Source organism: Diceros bicornis, chromosome 22, assembly GCF_020826845.1.
Source record: "Diceros bicornis minor isolate mBicDic1 chromosome 22, mDicBic1.mat.cur, whole genome shotgun sequence".
Classification (NCBI taxonomy): Eukaryota; Metazoa; Chordata; class Mammalia; order Perissodactyla; family Rhinocerotidae; genus Diceros; species Diceros bicornis.
In genome coordinates, this window is record NC_080761.1 from 46,642,023 (window position 1) to 46,666,225 (window position 24,203).

Here is a 24,203-nt window from a genome sequence, read left to right on the forward strand (position 1 = left end):
CTCCAGATTTGGATTTATACAGGCCTAATGAGTGATGACTAAATAGGCCATTCAATTCAACAATAATTTTTAGAACTCAGCATTACCATGGTGATGGTATTACTAAAAAGTTGTAAACCTCACCTCCTCTTCAGTAAAATGAATTTTTAATAGAGCATAAATTATGATATAAAGATTCAACTTGAAAATATATATAAATCACTTGGTTTTCTGTCTGAAATCTTAATTTTTTAGTGTGATATTTGCCTCTGAGAAGAAAATTTATAAGGAAGATGAGGAAATCATAAAACTTTTATGATTTCAAAATATACATAAAGCATTATGATTACCTGGTAAAACTGAAGATACCGGGCAATGTTCTTAGAGTGTGTCCCCTAGAAGTACAGATATATGTTACTAAATATATTCTAAGACAGACCCCCAAGTGCTCCTCAAATAAAGGATTCTGTAGCTAAATAAGTTAGGCAAGTGTTTACTTTAGTAAGGTTAATCAATTGTGTTTCTACTACAGAGTTTCTCAAAATTCTATGTAATGTACATGGTAAATTTTCAATAGGTAGCTCAAGTTTGCAGTGATTTCCAAACTTACTTAACTATGGAACCCTATTTTCCCTCAGAGATTTTTACGGTACATGCATTGGTGTAGACATGAAATGCAATTTGAATTTGAAGACAGAGGTGACTTAGTAAGAAAGTGGCCAAAATTTTTGAAGAATTAGTAATTAAATAATGGGTTGGATTTGGGAATAGAGAGAAGGAAGACAGCATTCTAGGAAACAGTTTAAGAAGCATTACGGGATTGAGGCTCATTAAACCATGAGAAAATGTTTCCTATTGGGAAAAAGTGCAATATATTTGTATCCGGAGAATATAGAGAGTTTTTGGAGTTCTTGACAAGTAGACGAGAAGATTGGGTTTCATCTTTAATTTTGACTTTCCTATTTAAGTCTTTAATCTGTCTGGAATGGAATTTCATGCATAATATGAGGTAAGGATCCAATTTCATCTTTTTACCATAAGGATAAGCAGTTCTTTCAATACCATATATTGAAATGATCATCTATTCTCCACTTTGGGGTAATACCAGTTGTACTATAAATTACTTTTCCAAATATGTATTTCGGTGCTATTTCGTTCCATTAGTCTGTTTGTCCATCCCTATGCCAATAACTCACTATCTTAATTTCCAAAGCTGTTAGGGCAAGTCTGTCCACTTTGATCTTCAGGAGTATCTTGGAATACTTTGCACTTTTCTCTTATCAAGTTTCACAAAAACAAAACAAACAAACAATTGAATTTTGATTGAGATTACATTGAATCTATTGATTGATTTTGCAATACTTGATATTATTATGATATTGAATCTCCTAATCCATTTACATGGATTCATTGTATGGATTGTAATTTGTAATCCTATTTAAGCATTCTTTAATATTTTTCAATAAAGTTTTATAATAATCTTACATATGATTTATTGTATTTATTCCAATATATTTAATATGTTGATTACCATTTAAAATAGTATATTTTAAGTTTACATATTTTAAAAGTCCCCTGTTAGTGTATAGACAATCGAATGATTTTGTATGCTAATTTGCTATCCAGCAAATTTATAACAATCTCCTATTAATTAAAATAATCAGTTCTTTCATTTTGGACTTTCTTCAAAGACAAACATATCATCTGTTAAATATTATCATGTAGTTTTTGCCTTTTCAATCCAATGCTTACTGTGATGGTTATGATCATTGTTTCACCTGTAAGTATAAAGTTTGCTTTCATTCGGTTAAAGATAAGCCTTTCTGTTCTTAGTTTTCTAAGAGACTTTTTTGTGTGTGTCTGAGGAAGATCAGCCTTGAGCTAACATCCATGCCAATCCTCCTCTTTTTGCTGAGGAAGACTAGCCCTGGGCTAACATCCTTGCCCATCTTCCTCTACTTTATATGGTATGCTGCCACAGCATGGCTTGACAAGCCATATGTCAATGCACACCGGGATCCGAGCCTGCGAACCCCGGGCCACAGAAGCAGAGCACACACATTTAACTACTGCACCACCCAGCCAGTCCCATGCTAAGATATTTTTTAATGGATGGTTATTAATTTTTTTCAAAGAAAACTTAAAAGATTATACGATTTTTCTTTTTAAGTTTATTAAAGGGTAAATTAAATTACTTATCTTCTGAAGTTCAAGCAAATGGGTTTTAGAATAAATTTAATCTATCATGATATAGACATTTTAAAAACTTTCTTGTTTACTAGAGTTTATTTAACATTTTTGTATTTATGATAAATTGGATTGGTTTTTAATTTCTATTTCTCATATAGTTTTTCTCAATTTTATCATTGGATATTTACTAAAATGAGTTGAGAACTACTACTTCTTTTTCTAAAACCTAGAAGAATTTTTTCTAAAACCTAAATATGATTGGAAGCTTAATGGAATTCACCAATAAAGTATTTTAGGCTTAGAGTTATTCACTGTGAGTTCATTGATCATTTTCTTTAATAGTCATTCAAGTCTCTAAGTCTCTATGTTTTCCTGAGTCAATTTTTTTTTTTGCTATAATTTTTTCAGGATGTTTCCTTTTCACCAAAGTTTCCAAATGTATTGGCAAAAAATTGCTCATAATATTTTTTGGTTATCTCTTTAATGCCTTCAGAATTTGTAGGTATGTCCCTCATTTCATTACTGTTCTCATATATTTATGCCTTTTCGTTGTTGTTACTTCATCAAGCTAGCTTGAGTTTTTTCAATATTGTAGTTCTCAGAGGGCTACCTTTTGGCTTTCCTCATCTTGTCTACTGACGTTTTTTCCTATTAGCAGCATTCCATAAATTTTGATATATAGTTAGGTACCGCATGACTATGTTTTGATCAACAACAGACTACGTATATGATGGTGGTCTCAAGGATTAGTACCATAAAGCCCAGGTGTGCAGTAGGCTATACCATCTAGGTTTGTGTAAGGACACCATATGATGTTTGCATAATGATGAAATCACCTAACAATGCATTTCTCCGAATGTATCCCCCTTCTTAAATGACGCATGACTGTATTTTATCATATAGTCCTAATTATTTCTTATTATTTTATCTTGTTGCCATCCAGTTCTAACTATCCTCAATGAGATATCTTCTTTGACCCACCGATTATTTCAGGGGATATTTTTAAATTACTATCATATCGACAGTTTTTATTTATATTTTTTGCTATTGATTTTTAAATTTTATTGTCAGAGAATCACTTTGTTGTCAGAGAATATTTTCTGTATGATTTCAAACCTTTGAAATTTTAAATTTGTTTAGTGTGTGAAAATATCCTAAATTTTCACTTTTCTTGTGTTTCATTTGTACTGAAAACAATATGTATTATCCACTTGTTGAGTCTAGTTTCATGTCTATTAGATTGATATTTTTATTTTTCAAAATTATAATAGCCTATAATAAATTTTGTCATCCTAAATTATCAATTACAATTTCCTATTATGTTAATGTATTTTTTCTATTTCTTTTTACAATTTTTAAAACGTTCCTTTATATATTTGAATATGTGCTAGTGGGTGCACGAAAATTTAACCTTATAAAGCCTTCCTGAAAAATTGAACCGTTCATCATTTTATATTGACAATCTCCAGTAGCACTTTCACTTTTAATATTATTTTCTCTGATATTAATTAAGCTGCATAACTTTTCTATTGTTTCATATTTGCTTGGCACATCTTTTTTCACCTTTTTATAGGGACTCTGCTGATTTCCAGAGTTATCTGTCTGTACAACTCTCTCTTCTCCAGTACTCTGTCCTGAGAACTCTATCCTCCCTTATCTCCCTGAACTCAAAATGACTTCTTAATTCAGGGAGTTTGGTGCTCCTGAGAGTTGTTTCATGCATGTTTTCTGTTTTTGGTTGATTCAGGTGAGAAGATAACTCTAGTCTCTGTTACTCCCTTTTGGTCAGAAGCCAAGCCCTTGGGCTTCTAATTTTCATTTTTATTATCTTTATACTTAGAAATATTTGGTGAATTTTCACATTTTCCTAGTAATTTATTTTTTCTCTTTTTTTTGTTTGACATTCTTTCTTATTTTTTAAATATATTGACACATTGTTTTTATATTTTGGCTATAAATATTCTCTTTTTTTTCCAGGGCACTTGTTTATTGTGTTTTATTCTCATGTGTTGACAGTTTTACTGTAAACCACAATTGTTTGAACATAATCTATAAATTTGGATATTTGAAATTTGGGAGGGGGTTCAGTTTCTCCAGGAAGAGTTTTTACAGTAGAGTTTGCAGTAAGTCTTCTACCAATGTTGTGTTCATGATCCACCACATGTGCCTTTGACCTCACTAAGTTCACCAGCAGCTATAGGTAAAGACAGTTTCCAGCAGCTAGATGCTTCCCAACTAAGGTAACTGCGTCCCTCATATTCTCTGTTTGTTGGCTTTCTTCAGCACCCTAGAAGCTGGCTGGGCCTCAGGTAGGCAAAACTCAGCAATATGAGGGAGTTAATATCCCAGAAAAGTCCTCAAGCTATAGGGGAGAGAGTCAATGGATTGATCTCACATCATTCTTTTCCTCAACTGAGATGATATTGAGGCATGTTCCAAAGGGCTTCTTAGGTAACTAGTGTGATTGAGCCCTAGTTGCTCACAACTAGTTATTAATGGCTCCTTTATTGGCTTTCTCTCTTCTCTGCTTTGTGTTTCTCATTTCATCACTTGTCCTTCCTGGGATCACCTCCAAATTAAACTACTTGCACCTAGTTTTTTTTAAGCCTTTATTTTTGCATTTGGTGGTCTATTAGCATTCTCTGGAGAAACAGAACAAATATACATATATATATGGGGGGGGAGAGAGAGAGAGCTTTTCTATAGAATACATATCTATATCTATATTTATATGTCTATCTATCCAGATTTATTATACGGAATTGGCTCACATGATTATGGAGACTGAGAAGTGCCATGATCTGCCATCTGCAAGCTACCTGGAGACCCAGGAGTTCCAGTCTGAGTCTGAAGTACTGAGAACAAGAAGAAGCAATAGTCTAAGTTCTAGTCCAAGTCCAAAGGCCTGAGAACCAGGAGAGCCAATCAAGTAAGTTCTAGTCCCAGTGCAGAAGACCAATGTCCTAGCTCGTGAACTTCAGAAAGAGAGAGCAAATTTTTTCTTAAGCTACCTTTTGTTCTATTCAGACCTCCAACAGATTGGATGAGACCCACCCATGTTGGAGAGAGCAATCTGCTTTACTCAGTCTATGGATTAAAATGTAAATCTCATCAAGAAACACCCTCACAGGCACACCTAGAGTAATGTTTAAGTAAATATTTAGGCACCCAATAGCCAAGTCAAATTAACACATAAAATTAACTATCAGAGGTGGGACTTTACTATATGACTTTTCTCTCCTTAGAATGATGGAGAGGGTCTTAGTGCACCTTTACAATTAGGGGTAGACTATGGATATCCTTTATTTGGTAGAAGTCCCTCCTATTAAACTGCTTAACTTGAATGAACCTGGGCCTTGTTGTTTACCTCCTGAATCCTGTAAGGATCTGAAAAGTGAAGATCAAATATATGAGGTTTAGCTATGATCTCAAGGGCTAACTTTAGGACAGAGTTTTCTTTTTGAGTTCCCTTCTTTGTTTAGTTTTTGTTTGTTTGTTTTTTTGTTTTTTGAATAATCTTTTGTTCTTGCCAACTTAGAAATTCATTTAAGAAAATATATGTGTGGGTATGTTTGCAATATTAGTGTATGTGTATGTGTGTATTTATATATATATTGTGTGTTATATATAAATCATTCAGTAGAGGGGCCAGTAATGTACCTAGTGTGGCATACTGACGGACATGGCTAATCATAGCTTTTTCATATTAAATTGAATAATGGTTTTTTTCTTTAAAATTATTTTTATATACACCAGCTTCAATTTTTATTCAAATTCACCTAAAATATACTCTATTGAATTTTTAAACATTATAGACAACAGCCAACTCTCTCTAAGACTAATAGTAATGTTTTTTCAAGGATTTACATATATATGATCTTTATGGTAGATATCCTGTAAAGATTATATTAGTCCTTGGTTTCTTTTGTTATTTTCTCATGCAGAAAAGTTCCATTTGGAATTTATTGGGGTAGTGAGTTGAAACTCAGCATGGAATGATTTTTACAAAACTAGAAATGTGCAAAATTGGCCGATTTTCATGATATTTAAATATATGCTAATGTGCAATTTATTTGGACCGTATTCATTTTGTTGGACATATTTTATATCTTAGGATTCATTCTATGAAATATAAAATGCATGCAAATATATGGCTCATCAAAATGCTGGTCAGATTTGTGCTTTTGATTTTATCTGTTGCTTTAGATGCCAATTTTCCCTGATGCATGTAGGGTATCAGTAATGTGGTTTATGATTATTTGAAAATCCTTCATAAATTACCCTGGCCCGAAAGTGATAACCCACCCTCTGAATAATGAAATATTGAGTTGTTTAATGTCCTACAGTGGCACCGTGGGGTTTCACAAATTAATTAATTAATTAATTCAGCAAACATGTATTGACCACCTATTATGTTGAAGGCACAAGGGATGTAATAGTGACAAGGTAAACTGAGTTAGTGTCTACTTTCAGTGAGTTTATAGTTCAGTAAATGAGACTTTAGCTCAATAAATAGAACGAACAGTAAGCACTTACACATTTTGGTAAATTTAATGAAGGAAAATAAAGATAATCTCAAGGAACTATATCATGAATACCTGACTTGGATTCAGGATCTGAGCGTTCTCTGTTGCAATGATGCTAAAACATGAAGGACAACATGTATCAGTAAAAATTCAGGGCAAGAGTGGTCCTATAAAATGGAAGAATAGCAGACAAAGAGCTTTCTTGAAAGAGGGCAAGGTGGTCTATGGGGTAGTGACATAGGATGAAACTCCTGTGGTGGGCAGAGACCAGATCAATAGAAATCTTTATGTCGTGTTGTAACCAAGCAAGGGCTTATTCTGCTGGCCATGACCCTGAAGCCAATCAATTGCAAATGAGTCAGTGGTTTAGAAAGGGATTTATTTGATTAGCTAGCAAAATTGGAAGATAGTGGACTCATGTCCCAAATACCGTCTTAAATAAGCACATAATCTTGAGGCAGTTATATAGGGATTAGGGGGCTATGGAGGTGGGGCTCAGGAACCTTGACCCCTCTGGCATCGGTGACTGGAGATGCCACATCGGGTCTTTCAGTTATCATCTATGGCAGCATAGTTGTTTTTCTGAGGAGGTCACCACGTTCCTAAGAAACTCAAAAGAACAAAGTCATCATCTATCACTATTGGGAGGTGCATGTGTCGCCAGGATTATTTCCCAGAGGGTAGCTATTTATCTCCTAGGCTACGTGCAAGGCAAAATACATAGAGCTTGAGTGAGTTAGTCAGAGGTTATTCTAAGTTACGACATGGCTTCTCTCATGTCAACCTTGCTTCGGGCCAGTATCAATGTTAAATATTTGAGATGTATCCAAAGTAAAAAGGAAGGTAAGCTGTTTTAGGGTTTTAAACTAAGAAATTACATGACAAAATTTTTACTTCTAAAACTTACTTTGGTTGCTTTGTGGAGAATGGATTAAAAGAAACAACAGTGGAAAGATGGGCACCAGTTAGAAATTCAAAAAAAAGCATAGACTCAACAGGCTATAGTGGACTACATATCATGTTACCATCATACTATCCCACAGTGACAGTTTAATCCACTGTTGTTGCATTGTTAAATTTTAACAATATTCCTAATATCTGTGATGTTCTCCAAGTTATGACATCGTATGTAAAAAACATTATTTACGGACACGTCTCTTTGTGAAGAAGAAAAGGTTGACAGCAGTTACAAAGGCTGTCCTTTGGAATGCCACTGTGAGGAGTGTGAGAAAATGACCCAAGAAGCCACGGTAAGTGGAAACTCAGTACCTCAGGACTAGAGAGAAGTTGATGGAAAAGAAAAAGTCCAGGTAGCATGGTAAAGACAGACTAATTTATTTCTCATTCCTCTTTTCTTTTCCTAAGTATGTAAATATGCAAAAATAATAGAGACATCTCATTTCTCTTAATTTTTTGTCAATTCAATAAAATATGGCTTAATAAATAAATACTTCGTTGCTTCGTTTGCTGTCCTGCCTTATCAAGATACTGCTAAAAAAAGTGGGGAATGAATCCCTTACTTCTATTGACGTATTATTAAAATACTGCCATCTCAAATATCTAAGATGATACAAAAACATGATTTGCCGGAATATGAAAATGGGGAATTTATAGATTTTAAATCCTTTGTTTTTACCAGTTGTAAGCTCCTACTCCTTCTAAATAATCCTTTTATTTGATTTACTTGAAAGTGAGCAAATCAACTGACTTTTGAACTTGGCAAGGCTCATTCATCTTTTAAATATCTGCTTCCTCAACTATATTCATGATTCTTTGCCTTGAAAAAAAAATGCAAAACTAAATATACCCTTACCATATGATCAAGCAGTTATACTCCTTGGTACCCAAAGGAGTTGAAAACTTATGTTCACACAAAAACCTGCACATGGATGTTTATAGCACCTTTATTCATAATTGCCAAAACTTGGAAGCAACCAAAATGTCCTTCAGTAGGTCAATGGATAAATAAACTTTGGTACATACAGACAATGGACTATTATTCAGCACTGAAAATAAATAAGCTATTAAGACATGGAAGAAACTTAAGGGTATATGACTAAGTGAAGGAAGCCAATGTGGAAAATCTACATACTGTATGATTCCAACTCTGATATTTCGGAAAAGGCAAAACTATGGCGACAGTAAAAAGATCAGTGGTTTCCAGGGGTTAAGGTGGGGGAAGGATGAATAGGTGGAGCACAGAGGATTTTTAGGACAGTGAAAATACTCTGTAGGATACCATAATGATAGATACATGTCATATACATTTGTTCAAACCCAATGTACAACACCAAGAGTGAACTATAATGTAAACTGTAGACCTTGAGGGATTATGATGTGTCGATGTAGGTTCATCAATTGTAAAAATGTACCACTCTAGCGGGGATGTTGATAACTGGGAGGCTATACATGTGTAGGGACAGAGTATATATGGGAAATCTTTGTACTTTTCCCTCAATTTTGTTGTGAATCAAACTGCTCTAAAATAATGTCTTCACTAAAAAAAAGTGGACTACTGAATTTTGCTCAGGAAAATTTATTAGTTTATTCTAAAAGGAGATAAGATAATTTTAAGTTCTTCTGATTGTTGTTGGTATATCGTTATTATATTATACTTTCTGATTATACTTTCTGATTATGCAACTAGCTTTTAAAATTATTATATAAAATATTATTTTCTGATTTAAAATTCAAGGACTTGCACAGACAGCACTCTTATGAAGGGTTCTGCTCTTTGGACCACATTTTAGCCTTTCATTTTTAGAGATTTATTCATTAATTCAATAGCTATTTAATATGAACCTACTATGTGTCAGAGACTATTCAAGGTTCTGGGTATATCAGTGAACAAAGCAGATAAAACCACTTGACCTCATAGAGAGAGATGACAAAAGTGGTTTTTGTTTCTGTTGCAAATGAATTTTATATCCCTATAATAGGGTCACCATATAATTTATTTTCTAAACTAAGATACTTTTGATAGTGCAAGGGAGTATTATTAATAATTGCTAAGACAATGAGCAAAAACAGGGATAGATGGTAATTCTACTATAAAGAATATTGATTCATAGTATTGGAAGGGAGAATGTCCAAAGATTCTGAATCAGTTATAAAAATATACATACCAATAATAATAATAAAAAAAACCCTCCAATCATCAAGAATTCCTGTGGCTTTCTAAGGAATTTGGTGCATGTATCATTTATATTTGATTTCCAATGCAAGGGCACATTTTTTATAGGAGATGCTTCAACTCAAACAACCACTAATAACGTGGCGTAGGCATAGCTTAGGGCTATAATGCAATGTACACCCCCGAGGTTCTTGTTCAGAAACAGGAGGCTATTGTTCAGAATCACTGTGTTGCTTAATATCCCCAAACAGCTTTCACGTTTTTTTCCTCCTGAAAAGTGTTAGGGATTTTTTGAAAACTGGTTTTTATGATCAAAGGCTACTCGCTCTCAAAAACGTCTTCAATAAATTATCAAAGATCTTCCCTACAGTTTCTTTAGGATATGTTGGGTTTTGCCCACCACGATTACTTTAGTTGCGAGTTTTACGTTTCAGAGAGAGCAAGCAGGAAAAACATAGCAAAAATGTGTGAGCTATTCAGGTGTCTTCCAATACCTGATTGCATTTTATTGAGGTGGAATGGACTTCTAATAACCTAGGATGTGTTTAGTTGTTGTTATTGTTTTGTTTGGTGGGTCGAGGGGAGATGGGTTGTTTATTTAATTGGAAAGGAAAATTCATCTTGTTTTAATTGAAAATGTAATTAAATTCCTTGGGAATCATAATTTATACTGCTTATCGTGTTTTTTATTGACATATTTTAGCGCTTGTATTCCTTTTTGTGATCAGATGATTTACTAGTAGAAATTGATCTGGAATAGAGAACAGGGCAAAATCATGTGGTGTTAGATTCGCTAGCTAAATTTTTAATTCAGTGCTGATGTTCAAAATATCAGTAAGTTATCTCCATGACACCATCAAGGAGTGTCATTTGAGCTATGTACTTTATTGCTCTAGTTTACTGTATTTCACTAATTTAGGTTTTCTCCCTTCCCACTGATTTATTTAAAGCCATAGGATCATAATTAATAGAAGCAGCAAAATGAACCTTCAGCAAATTAATTATAATTATGCATACCATCCATATGAATAATAATCTGGTTGATAAATTTATAATGGTGGAAACTATTATGTGGATTAAAATGATAAAGGCAGTTTTAGCGGAGAATTGGGAAGAATATATAACTTAAAGATTCTTCCAAGCTGTTCTTCAGTCTAATTTTGCTCCCAGCTGTGATTCAAGTTTTGAGATGAAGCTATTTACTTTGAGTGCAATTGGCATAAGCACTCAGCCAGAGATATTATGTGGTGTCATTGTGTAATATTTGATCAGTGAACAGTTCCAAAATACAATATTGTGTTTTTGGAATTATTCACTTTACCAGAATTTTCAACATTAAACTAGACTTTTAAAAATCTTTTATGTACGAAGCACTGTTTAATAAAGTAACCAGACATTGTTTTATACAATAAACTTTAACGATAAGATAGAAGCATACGTTATGGGGTAAAATTCTTAGTATTTCTTGGTAGCAATCTTTAGTCCATGGTTGAGTTAATCAGTTAATCCATTTTTATGACAAAGTTTGCATAATGTTACGGTAAGAAAATAATTCTAGGGAGTTCGTTGTCTTTTGTCCTCCTCATCTATATGTAGTTGTGTTTTTGTAAAAGATAGTCATGGTCATGTATGTTGAGTGCCCTAAACAATCTTCTTACATCCTTTCCACATTGGGTTCCAAAGCTGGCCATATGCCGACTGGGGATGATTAAATTCCAGCTTAGGTTTGAGCAGGGACTTCCTATCTGTGAAAATATGAGAAAGTAAGTGCTAGAGACATAAGCTATAGCTGAGTCCACTGATGAGAATGGAGATCTAATGGAAGAGATTTAAATGAATGCTAAATTCAAAGCGTTCAAAGTCAGAGTCATAGAGGTTACAGAGACAGGAATCAAGAGCTAGGAAGGAATCAATGCTCTCAAGTAATGTTGGGGAGAAGTGAGTATATATGTGTGTTTATGTGAGTATGTGAGGATTTGGTGTTGAGTGGGTATGGGGAGTTAATTTCTTATTAATCACCCACAAACCAGTTTTATAGTAGTGTTTCTCCAACTTGACTGCACATTAGAATTGGGGAGCTTTTAAAAAATACTAATGCTGGAGTCCCACGCAAGACCAATTTCATTGTGGTCTCTGAGCATGAGCACAGGTATGAATATTTCATAAAAGGAGATATTTTTATTTTGAAGCCAAAACAGAGAAATCCTGCTTTATGATGGTGATATGCGATTAGAGATGTTTGGAATAAGTATCTGGCCTGCTTATTGTTTTGCTTTTATAATTTATATTGAGATGAGCCAAGGAAGTAAAGAGTTGATATCAGCATCAAGGTGGATAATGAATAAAGGAAACTAGATGCTGCTATTATAAGTAAATATTCCTAGAAACTGACATTTTTCACATGGTGCATCACATATTTTTCCTCTCCACCTGGTAGACCACGTGGTAGGCCACACAGGTTATGGAAGGAAACTATCCAGCTGTTCTGATGAGTGGCAAAGCCAGTGTGTTCACGTTTTCATGTAAGGTTAACTAATTTGAAAAAGCTGTAGCAGTTTGAAACCAATGATTGCATGCACATATGGGTGTGCCCTGAGTGGTTTGCCTGTATGATGTCCATCATGGTCCTGCCTGTGAACTAATTTGCATCTTTTCTTCATTTTTACATTTATTTTTATATGTGCTTTAGCAGAAAAGGCATAGATTTTGTAAAACATATGGGTTAAATCTACAGACTAATAAAACTAGTTTACAAATTTAAATGACTTTGCGTAGATAGCTTAATATTTATACCTTTTAGGTTTTTCTAAATCTGTATAGTGTGGGTTATGAGCTCTACTGATGACATTATAATGATTAAGCGTGATATGTAACTCATTTAACACAGTGCTTCACAGGGTAGGTGATTAAAAAATGTCAGTGTTTTCCCTTCCCCCCCATACTCTTTCCATTTCCAAGAAGGTTTTAAGACATTTTATGATAGAAATCTACCTACAATGAGGTAGACGAATACAAATTCAAATAAAATTTATGAGGCAAATATGCTAGCCATAGTAATTTATTTAGTTGTGTGAGTTAGTATTGCATACAACTCGGAGCTTCCTGGCATCCAGGACAAAAATAGAAAACAAACTTTGATTTTACTAATAGTAAGAGGATGCAAATAAGTTCTACAGAAAACATTTTTCCCCCTGGTATGATGTTCTAAAAGGACATCACTCAAGGTCTTTTTTACAGGGAACATTGAATAATGTAAATGGATAATGCCTTCAAAAATGATTTTATAGCTGATGCAGAAACCATCTGCATATGGCTGTTCCTTGCGTCAACCCTCGATAAAACCCAAGGGCATGACTTTAAAGGGTAGCAACCTTATCATTATTACATTTTTATGGATGACTCAAACATCCTTCTCCATTGTTGTACAAGAAAAAAGTCAAATGAGAGATCATCTGGCTTAGGATATAACTCAAAATATTCCTCAGCTATAGAATAGAATCTATCCCACACTTATAATTCTTCTGGAACTCTTCTGTGTATAAGTTTGTACACTTTATCTCCCATATATTTCAGAAAACTAAAATAGAGCATGCCGTAATATTTTAGTGCAAATAAAATATATTTGTGTTCCATGGTCCAGGCTGTCATATAACAGAAACAATAATGACCTTGGTTTACAAAAGCAGCGAGTTATACAATCTACTAAATTACAGATGTGCTAAAATTGTATTTCAGAAAAAGAACTGAAGACTAGCAATGTAAACAAAGTGAACAATTCCTTAATGTTTATTTTGGCTGTCAAATTACTTGAAATGCATCTGTAAATATGTATACCTTCAGAATATTTAACTAAGTAATAGGGAGTTGTCACCGGGAAAAGATAGTGAGGTAAGACATATTTCCCTTTACTTGCTTTATAAAAGATTTTTCTTTTTGTGTGTTTGTAAAGTACTTTTTCCTGAATACATTTGTCTAGTTGCAGGATATATTGTGTTAATAAATGTGACACCATAAACTGTAACACAGGGTTTTCAGATCTGTGCTCATCCATATACAATGGCAAATATTAGAATGATATTAAATATAATATTCAGATACACTATCAGGACAGCGTAAAACATTTGGATTATTCTGAAGTACCAGGACAATGATTCAAATTTTCCAATCTCTAATTCATAGTCAAGCTGAAAGAAAAAATAGATAAATCACTCCAATTATGCATAAATTATGAATTTTTAAAATTAAGTGCTTAAAGAATATCTGTAATTTCTCTGAGGCCACATAACTAGTTAGTGGCGGAATCAAGAATTCATTTTTTTTTTTTCTCCTTGTTTATTATCCCAGAAGGCCTCCATCTGATGGATTGGTGTCATATGGACACTGTTTCTAGGTCACCATACCTAAAACGTTGCTTTCAGACCTGAGGATTGAGTTTCTTTTAAACTGTAGGGAAGTAAATTGATTGTGCGTTAGATTTTTTGTTTTAAAGATGCTAGAATACAAAGTAGATAACTGAGTAACACAAACCTTGTGCTGACACATGTATATAAAAATACCTCTGTCATTGTACTCACTCACACAGACGTAACTACTGCCCCATCTGAGAGAAGAGCCAGAGTGGTACCTACTACAGTTCTCTACTGGAGTCCCTGGGTTACCTGTCACTGTTGGAACATTGCCAAAGTCATATGATAAGTTTCTGCACTCATTGTTTTTACTTGAGAAAGAGAGTTGAGAACAGTCCCTTGCCAAATCATGTAGCCTCCCTAAGCATCAGTTCCCCATCTGTAAAATGGAGAAATATAACCTATCTGATAAGGTTGCTGTCAGGATAATACATGTAAACTGCTTGGCATGGTGAATTGAATGTCTCACAGAGATAGATAAACCTGAACCATTATTATTAGTAGACAAGAGTTATAAATGTTTTAGTTCTATATTGCTAGAACTGTTGAGGAAATAAATGAGGTTTTTTTTGTTTTGTTTTGTTTTCTTTTTTAATAGATGTTAATGAAATAGCCAGGAAAATTAACTTCAAAGGGAATCAGGGAACTTGAAAATGAAAAGAGCTTTTGGAATGATCTAGGCTCAATAGTTCTAGTCCAACTGCCATTTGAAATTTTAATACTCAACAAAATATCCTGACAAAGTGATTAAACTATCCTATGCATAAAGATTTCCAAAAGCAGGGAAACCACTCTCTACAATATCGTCTTCACACCTGAAACTCCAGACAGATTTAAATACTGTTAAAACATACTTCTTTATTTGAAACTGAAATCTGACAACCCCGATCATCAGCAGTTGACATTCTATGTTTATTTTCATTTAAAAAAATCTTTTTTTCTAAATATCTAAGAAAAATACGCACATTTTAGAAAAATGTATTTATAATCCCATCTTCTGAAGAAAGCCATTGTTAATATTTTGGCATGTTTCATTCCACTATTTTTTTCTATCTCTTTCATTGTTTAGATATTATGTAATCTTAGACTCACTATTTTTTTAGTTAACATGAATTGTATTAAGGATTTTGTCATATGAAACAATTGTGCAATTTTAATGACCACATAATTTTTCATTGTATGAATCTGTTCTATTGCTGTATAGTAACTTGTTTATTTTTGTTATCATAAACTCACTAGGAATATATTATGTGTGTAAATATTTATCTATTGTACAAATTATAGTTTTAGAATAGTCTCTGAGATTAGTAATTAGCAGATCAAAGCTAAGAATATTTTAGGGCTCTTGATTTGTACGTTTACAGATTTCTTTCCTCAAAGGTGGTGGCAATTTAGTACCACATCAGCAGTGTGTGTGAATGATTGTGTCACTTCCATCTAGCCACATCTACCTTTAACTTTGTCAAAAAATAATAATTGCTTAATGCAGAACATTTCATTCCAAATCACAATTTTCATTAAAAATTAACTTGTGCCTTATATTTTTTATAAAATTAGAAAAATAGGGGCTGTCCCTGTGGCGTAGCGGTTAAGTGTGCGTGCTCCGCTGCTGGCAGCCTGGGTTCGGATCCCGGGCACGCACTGATGCACCGCTTGTCAGGCCATGCTGTGGCGGCGTCCCATATAAAGTGGAGGAAGATGGGCACGGATGTTAGCCGGTCTTCCTCAGTAGAAAAAGAGGAGGATTGGCATGGATATTAGCTCAGGGCTGATCTTCCTCAGGAAAAAAAAAAGAAAAATAATTAGATGGTAGTAATAGCCAGATCCACTGCACTAATTTTAACAGAGAAAGAACAGATAAAGAACAAAGAGGTTAAATAGTTTTTGTGTCATAAAGCTAGCTAGGGACAGAACTAGGATTAAAATTTAGACCTGTTCATTCCTAGGCCATTGCAACTGAAGAAAAATGTTCTGAATTTCAATGCGATTTATGAACCAATATTTGCAACCTAACACATTCAATACATTTTATCTAGGTGGGAGATATGGTAAAAAAAATTTGAATGGGTTAGCATTATTAGAATAAAAAGAACACGATGAAGGGCATGGAGAAATTGCTCTAATGAAAATGTGTAGCTTGCTATATTAACAGAGCCATTTAAATATGCATACAATATTGGGATGATGGCAAAAATTGGGAAGAAGTGAATATTTTGTATACCCAGGGGAAAACAAATAAATAACAGTGGTCTGAAGAATCTGTAGCCTCAAGGTGAAGTATGTGAATTCAGTGAACATATATTAAGATTCCAGTATTTGGTAAGATAATTTGCAAAATATAATAAATACGTTGTTATAGAAGTATATAAATTATAATAGTACCTACATGAATAAATATGTTACAGAAATTATTTTTATACTTATACAGTGACTTTTAATTTGTAATAAACTTGATATTCACCTTGTTATATGTACATTCTCACTTAATTCTCCAAACAACCCTCCTGTGTACCTGTTATTCAGATCAGATGACTATACTGAAACCCAGGGAGGACAGATGGCTATGCAGCACAATATCTTTTCTGTCAGTGAGAGATTCAAAGATGGAGTAAATCTCTAGCTCCATTGGAGGATTGGTCTCATTTTCTTCTATTTTAGGAAATGATTCCTGCCATTCTTGGCTCCAGTGGCTTAGCACACAGGGTTGATATTAGCTGACTCAAGATGTCATGTCCAAGTATGAGACATCCCATCCATTTCGATAAGTTCAAGTATCAGCATGAAGATTTGTTTTATAATTCATTCATAACGAATGTGTTGAGTGCCTACTCTTTGTATGGCACTCCAGTAATTGTTAAGAAAATGACAAATGATGTTCAAAATATAGCTCCTACTCATAGAACTGATCAGCATATTATGGTAGATAAGAGTATTAAATTTGGAAATAAGAATTTGGGGCTTTATGCCTAACTTCGTGTGTAACCAATTAAGTGATTCTAGATGAGATATTGTACCTCTCTGAGCCTTTATACTTATAATATATATCTACCATTGTATACTATATATGATATATCTAGATATCAGCACTATATATGTTATCTATATTGCATTATTGTATTATATATTTTATGTAATGTTTATATTTATACATTTATATCTAGATATAATTATATATAATTATACATTATAAATATTATATCTCATATTAAACATATAGCAGTCGTGTATATTATATTCAGCATACATATATATTACATAGAGTATGATTTATACATATATTATAGTAGCTGTAGCTATTTGCTATATATAATTACTATATAAAGAATGGCTAATATAAATATAAATATTAGATACTTTATTAGCTCCTTTTTCTTGGGAGCAGATGGTAGGAATTTCAGGACCAGTGTTAAGGAGAAGAGAGGGCATGCATTTCAATATCAGGCAGTGTCAGGTTGGTTATCAATGCTTTACCTAATTAATACATCCAACAAACATCTACTGGTCACCAATTATGCACAGACACTGGATCTGTAAGATTCAGTTCCTCAGTTTAGGAAATTAATCATCCAGTGGGAGTGGTAGATGTAACACTGATGTTTTACTCTACTGATAATATTAAAATATAGCAAAGATCTCTGAGACATCCAGATGAACTTGCAGAGAAGAATATGAGCTCAAGGTGGGGGTGGGCAGGCTAAATTATGAGGATTTAAACTTAATTAACATGTCAGAGGTGTGATGGGGGTATGATGAGAATGGCCAGGAAATTTAGAAGAAAAACCACCATAAAGGGGCTGGAGGGAAAACACTTAAGGAGGGCAAGGAAGAAGTGGTTCACCAGAAAAAGACAGGAAGAAATGTTCTGAAAAGAAGAGAAAAGGATAAAACAAGCAAGAAAAGTGTGAGGTCACTAAACTCTCAGGAGAAGATGGTTTCACTGGTGAGCCAAGCCTCCAATACAGCAGATAGGTCAAGATGGACTGAAAATTTGCACTGGATTTAACCAAAAGCTAGTCATAATTGATTTTAGAAAAACAAAGCTTAATTTAGAGTGATTTGAATTCCAGTTCTACAACTTACAAGTCATGCAACTGTGAGCAAGTTAATTAAAATCTTAATTCTTGCCATCATCCCTCATCTACAAATGAAGAGTGTGTGTGTGTGTGTGTGTGTGAGAGCGAGATAGAGAGAGAGAGAGATGGCTGGTGCTCAGTTATGTTGGTAAGAATCTACCTTCTTACCAATGCACTAATACATTTTTTCTAACTCCAGAATTCCAAAAGTTCCAGATATGGCATTTTCTAGACCTACGCTAGGAGTATTCTCCATATGGGTCTGAGGAGTTTGCATTTCCAATTATCAGTGGATGGTGGGAGTTACCTTTGGATTCCTGCTTATTTTCTTTGTTCTTCAGCCTTGGGATCATTTACAGGCTTTTATCATCCTGCATTCTGCCTTTGACCTCATATGCTTCATTTTGGTCTTCTCTAAGCTGACATGCGATAATTATATAATTTTGGAATTCACCTAGTACACGGAAACTGAAACAGGGAGTACTCCAAGTGTTATCATTAGTGTTAAAGTACTGAGTAAAACTCAGTTCTATGCAGAAAAACTTTTTAGTGCTCTGAGCAAGTGCTGAGAACTTGAAGCGGAAAATTATACAAGATCTGAAAGAACAAAGCTGGGCCTAAGTATGACTCCCCCTATTTCTCTTGGTAGAGCTCTCTGCCTTTGCCACTGTCATGTGTTGCGGTGAAGAAGATAATGGAAGTGGTGGGTACTAGAACTGGAATAGACCCGAGAAATACTCAAACAACAAGAGGAGGAATTTTGGGGACGCATAAGTCCTGTTTACAGTGTATCCCATTGCTCTAAGGAGGAGATGCTTATGACTGGCCCATATGGTGGTACAGGCGAACCAATATGACAAATACCAATGAAATTTCCCAGCATTCTGAGTGAAACTGGTCCTAAATGTCCCTGGAATCCCATAGGGCCATGGTTGTTTACAAAGTATACCTTGGCATTGTAATAAAAATGACCTCTTGCCTGCATGACCCATTGTATGTGACGAGGAGGGTGACAAAAGTGAACAACGAAAGGAGAACAGAGCTTCTTTTGCTGAAGATTAGAATTTAAATGTAACTATTGTGATGTGTCTATGTGTCCCTCAAAATATAAAGAAAAAGTTTTTGTCATCCCCTTCCCCCCACCCCCCAAATTTCCCTGGGAAGGAAACAGAATCAGTATATTTCAATCTTGCATTTAATTTTTCTTCTGTAATATAGATACATCTTGAGTGATTTACTAGGTGTTTTTCTCTTCTTATTTCCAGGACTGTCTGACAGGTGAAGGAGAGACAGTCTGTCAAAGCATAACATTTGAGAGGTCAGATTGAGACAGAGCAGAATTCATTCTTCTGACAAAGATATAACAAGACAAAATGGATTTTTAGTCGTCCCTAGCAGATATCTCTATAGTGCAACATATTGGACACTTTTAAATGAGGTGTGGAAGAAGAAATCAGAGATGTGAGTAGGAAAGCCATTCTCTAAGAATAACCACCGCATTATGAAATTTATAAAGAGATGAAACATGAAGCTTGTCTTTAAAGAAAATAATTATTCGTACCATATCTTGTCTCTGCTGACATAAATATATATGATTCAGCAAAAGGAAAGATAATTAAAACTATATGGATGACAAAAACCCGATAAAAGGAACGTGAGGGTAGTAGTGTGAAGTGGGAGCAGAGTACAGACCACAAGCTATAGGTCTTGAGCTAGGTCTCAGATACCACTCTAAGCAAAGACAGGTGCATGATCGCTTACAAAATCCCTAGGATTCATTACATGAAACCAAACTAATCATTCAAAAGAAGCACAGAGGTTTCTAATATTGGTAAAAAAATTTCCTTTCAAGTTGAGCCCACATTAAAGGGATGCAGGTAATGTTATGAACAGCTTCTTTAGTATAAATACCACACAGCAACACGTTTTGTCAGAATGTTCCAAAAATGTCTCACAAAAACCAGTCACATGATGCCAGTCTGTAATATGGCAGATGCAGCGCTGGCTTTGGATTTGGAGAGAAAGAAGCTCAAGTGTTTGTCTTGGGAAAGGTACTTTGCTCTGTTTGAGTCTTAGTTTCTCATCCGTTAAAATAAGAGAAAGGATAATTGTGTCTCCTGGTACATAGATTAGTCTAGCTAGTTCCACGCATGTAGAATGTGCCAAGTAAAGGTCCCTTTCTTTCTCCATGAAGTTCTCTATAAAATTCTATTGCGGGGCTGGCCCCGTGGCTTAGCGGTTACGTGCCCGCGCTCTGCTACTGGCGGCCCGGGTTCGGATCCCGGGGGCGCACCGACGTACCGCTTCTCCGGCCATGCTGAGGCCGCGTCCCACATACGGCAACTAGAAGGATGTGCAGCTATGACATGCAACTATCTGCTGGGGCTTTGGGGGAAAAAATAAATAAATAAAATTATAAAAAAAAAAAATTCTATTGCACTATAGCATTGCAATAGCATTGTCATATATCACCAAATAATTGTTTTGGTGACCTATTTGTCTTAACAGGTTACAAGATTATTAGTATATATGGACTGCCTTTTGCCATGAATACCCCCTCCATCTGCATTTACAGCACTCAATCGTGCTGAACTCCAGGACTGAGGGACCTTCTAAGGCCTCCTTACTTTTATTCTATGCAAAGAGCTGGGCAACCATGGAAACAGTCCTGACTGCTCATTTTGCACATTTCTTCCTCAGTGTGTTAATCAGCCACAGCAAGGAGATAACATCAAATACCTCGTGTATGCTTACTTTAAAAAGGGAACTATGCCAGCTTCTTCCTACTACATTTATAGCAACCTTAAAGAGAGAAAGGTGACAAAACATGTGACATACTTTATATTGATTCAACATTTTTCAGACAGAGAGAAGGTACTGAAATTCAGAGAGGCTATTTGGAAGCTGGCACAAATTCCAGCTGAAGTGGTGGGTGTTTTGTTTATTTCATCTAAAAGTGCTATTTGATGTGATTTCATGTAGTGGGATCCAGCATTAGTCTTCATTCCTGGTGGATGAATAAGGCAATGGACTGTATGTAATAATACAGAAAGAGAAGATATTAGTATCGAGAAGTATGTAGGCACCACTGAGTATTTTTACCAATTAGATATGGTTCATAGTGGGAAATAAGAACCTAAGAGAGGGCTGCAAGTAGCTAAAGGGAAAGAAAAAAAATAGCTCTTAAAATAAAAGTAGGTGGAAACAAAGAGCGAACAATAGATTGTCCCCAGTTAGCGTAACTATATCTTGTGTTTTGTGATAATAATTTCCTGTTTTATTTATAAATATATGCATTTTTAAACACACAATGAGTTTTGCCTCAAGTTGAACTTATATGAGTGGAATTACACTGTGTGTACTGTTTAGTGCCTATTTCTTTTGCTTAACGCTATGTTTTTGAAATTTCACTTGTTATGTGTCAGTCGTAATTTCTTCCTCTTCATTGTTGTGTAGTATTCCGTTATACGACTATATTACAATTTATTTATCCATTTTAGTGATGACTATTTGAGCAATTTCCAGGTTGCTGCTATGAGCACTTTTGTACATGTGCAACAATCACTGATTCCTTGAGGCTATACATCGAGGAGTCAAATTGCTGGGACATAAGATATGGGTATCTTCAAATTAACTAGCTAATGCCAAATTGTTTTCCAAAATGATTTACCAATTTACACTCACTCCAGGAATGTATGAGCATTCTCTTTGATTCATATACCCACTACTAGTATTGTTGGGGAACTTAACGTTATTTGGGGGAAGGGGGTTCACACTGGACCCACTCAACTGGAATCTCCAAGGAGTGGGTCATATAAATATTGTTAAAACCTTCTGAGGTGTACTAATCAGCAGTCTATGCAGATAAAATCTAAAATCACAATTCTTAGTCTTAAATTGTAATGCCTACTCCTTCCTGCCAGTGGAAAAAATGCCATATGCATAGTTTTAAACTTCATATTTTTAGTGTTTTTGACGTATGTTAAGAAACATTCAACACACATATTTAAGGAAAATCAAAATTAATTCCGTTCTTCCTAGAGGAGGGAAGTGTATAGACCTTGTGCAGAAATATATTCTTTAAATATTTTACAATCAAAGAGTTGCATGTAAAATTTTACTGTTCAATTTGTAATAAAAACTGTTGTGAAAATCAGGGCTATTTTTGTTTTACTTTATTTTATAAAGTAACAAATAAACTTGGAAATGTGTGAAATTTAAAATCCACAAATTGTATTCTTTACTGACCATATTTTGTTTCTTAGCTTCAGGAATAGGGCAAATATAACGAAGGAGAAAATTTCCTAATGTGTCTTGCTAAACTCATGGCTGGACTCGGGCGCTCCCAGACACAAATCCCATATCGATTAGCTCAACTTGGCCGGTAGCAGAACATGGCTGACGGCGGCTGTTCTGCCTTGATTCACAGCATCCGCTGGCATCTCGTACAACAAGTCTGATTATTTCCCTTTTGTTATTTTGTTTTCTGTGAGGTCAGCAAAATCATCCTGTTGTCACAATCTCTATTGGAACTCCAGGATATGAAACAGAGAAACAGACTTCTTTGAACACGAGGGCTGTGTTGTTTGGGGTGCCACTACTTCTTTCATTGACTGGTTGATTTACTATATTGTAAGGGAAAGTGCTGTACAGGCAACTGCAATTTGAAAAGAAGCCTTTTATCTATCAGCAAGACCTGAGTACACATAGGCACCTCACATAGCACTCCCTGAGCTCAGGGAATTCAAGGAGAAATTTCTAAATTCACAGAAATTTTGTTGTCTTTAGCCCCCAGAGTTCCCATCTAAGAAACAAATGGCCAGCGCTATTGGTGTGCTGTATAGGACTGGAGAATTTTTGTTGTTGTTGTTCTACATCCAGCCTTTTACATGGGGCTTTCTGAAACAGAACAAGACTCTCTGCCACCTGCCCTTCTGAATGCCTACCCTTCATGACTTTATTCTAGTCTAAGATCCATAAAAAGACTTTAATTAATCAGTATTTTGCATATGAGAACTCTTTATAACCAGTATTTTTCTTAGATTTATAAGTAGGTTGTTTTCGTTATCAGGATTTTTTTTTAATCACTTTCACCAATTTTTTAAGATAAGGAACATGCAAGAAGATACACTGATATCAGCTATCTTTAAAAATAAGTTCTATTCACATCCTGAGGTCAATTCTGTCTCCTATACTTCTTGTAGTTTCTACTCCTATGAAGCAGGTCAGAGACCATTGAATGATGACTTTCTAAATGCCATGTTTAATTGAATATAGAAAATGAAGAAGCAGAGATTGTTTATCCTGGAAACAGTTACTTTCAAACCAATATTCATTTAACGTTCAAAATCTGTAGTTTTAGGGCCTGCTGTAGTGTGGAGAGTAAACATCTAGGATTGCCCTTAAGCTGAGGACTAGCATCAAAGTTTAGGAATTACAAGGAGAAATATCTTGACTCAATATAAAAGACAAATGTCTAATGTCAAAATAGAAAGAATATTGGACATTGAGCCTAAAAATGTTTTTATTTTACTTATCAGTTGAGTGATATTTCTTAAGGTATTTTGAACTTTCCAAGTTTGAGGTTTTTCATCATTTTACCTCAAAATGCTTTTGGGAGAACCAATTATTTTGGTGCTTTTTAAAAGTCAATTTTATATTTAATATAAATTATTATTATTATATTATAATGAGATGTTATATAATGAATATTATTAACTTTAAATAATATATTATAATATAAAATAAACTATAATATATAGCATAATAGATTTATAATAAATATGAACATATGTGTGTGGTTACACATGTGTATGTTATATATATAACATATTATATATACAATATACAATAGAATTAAGTTATATATTATAATAATACCAATTATATTCTAGAA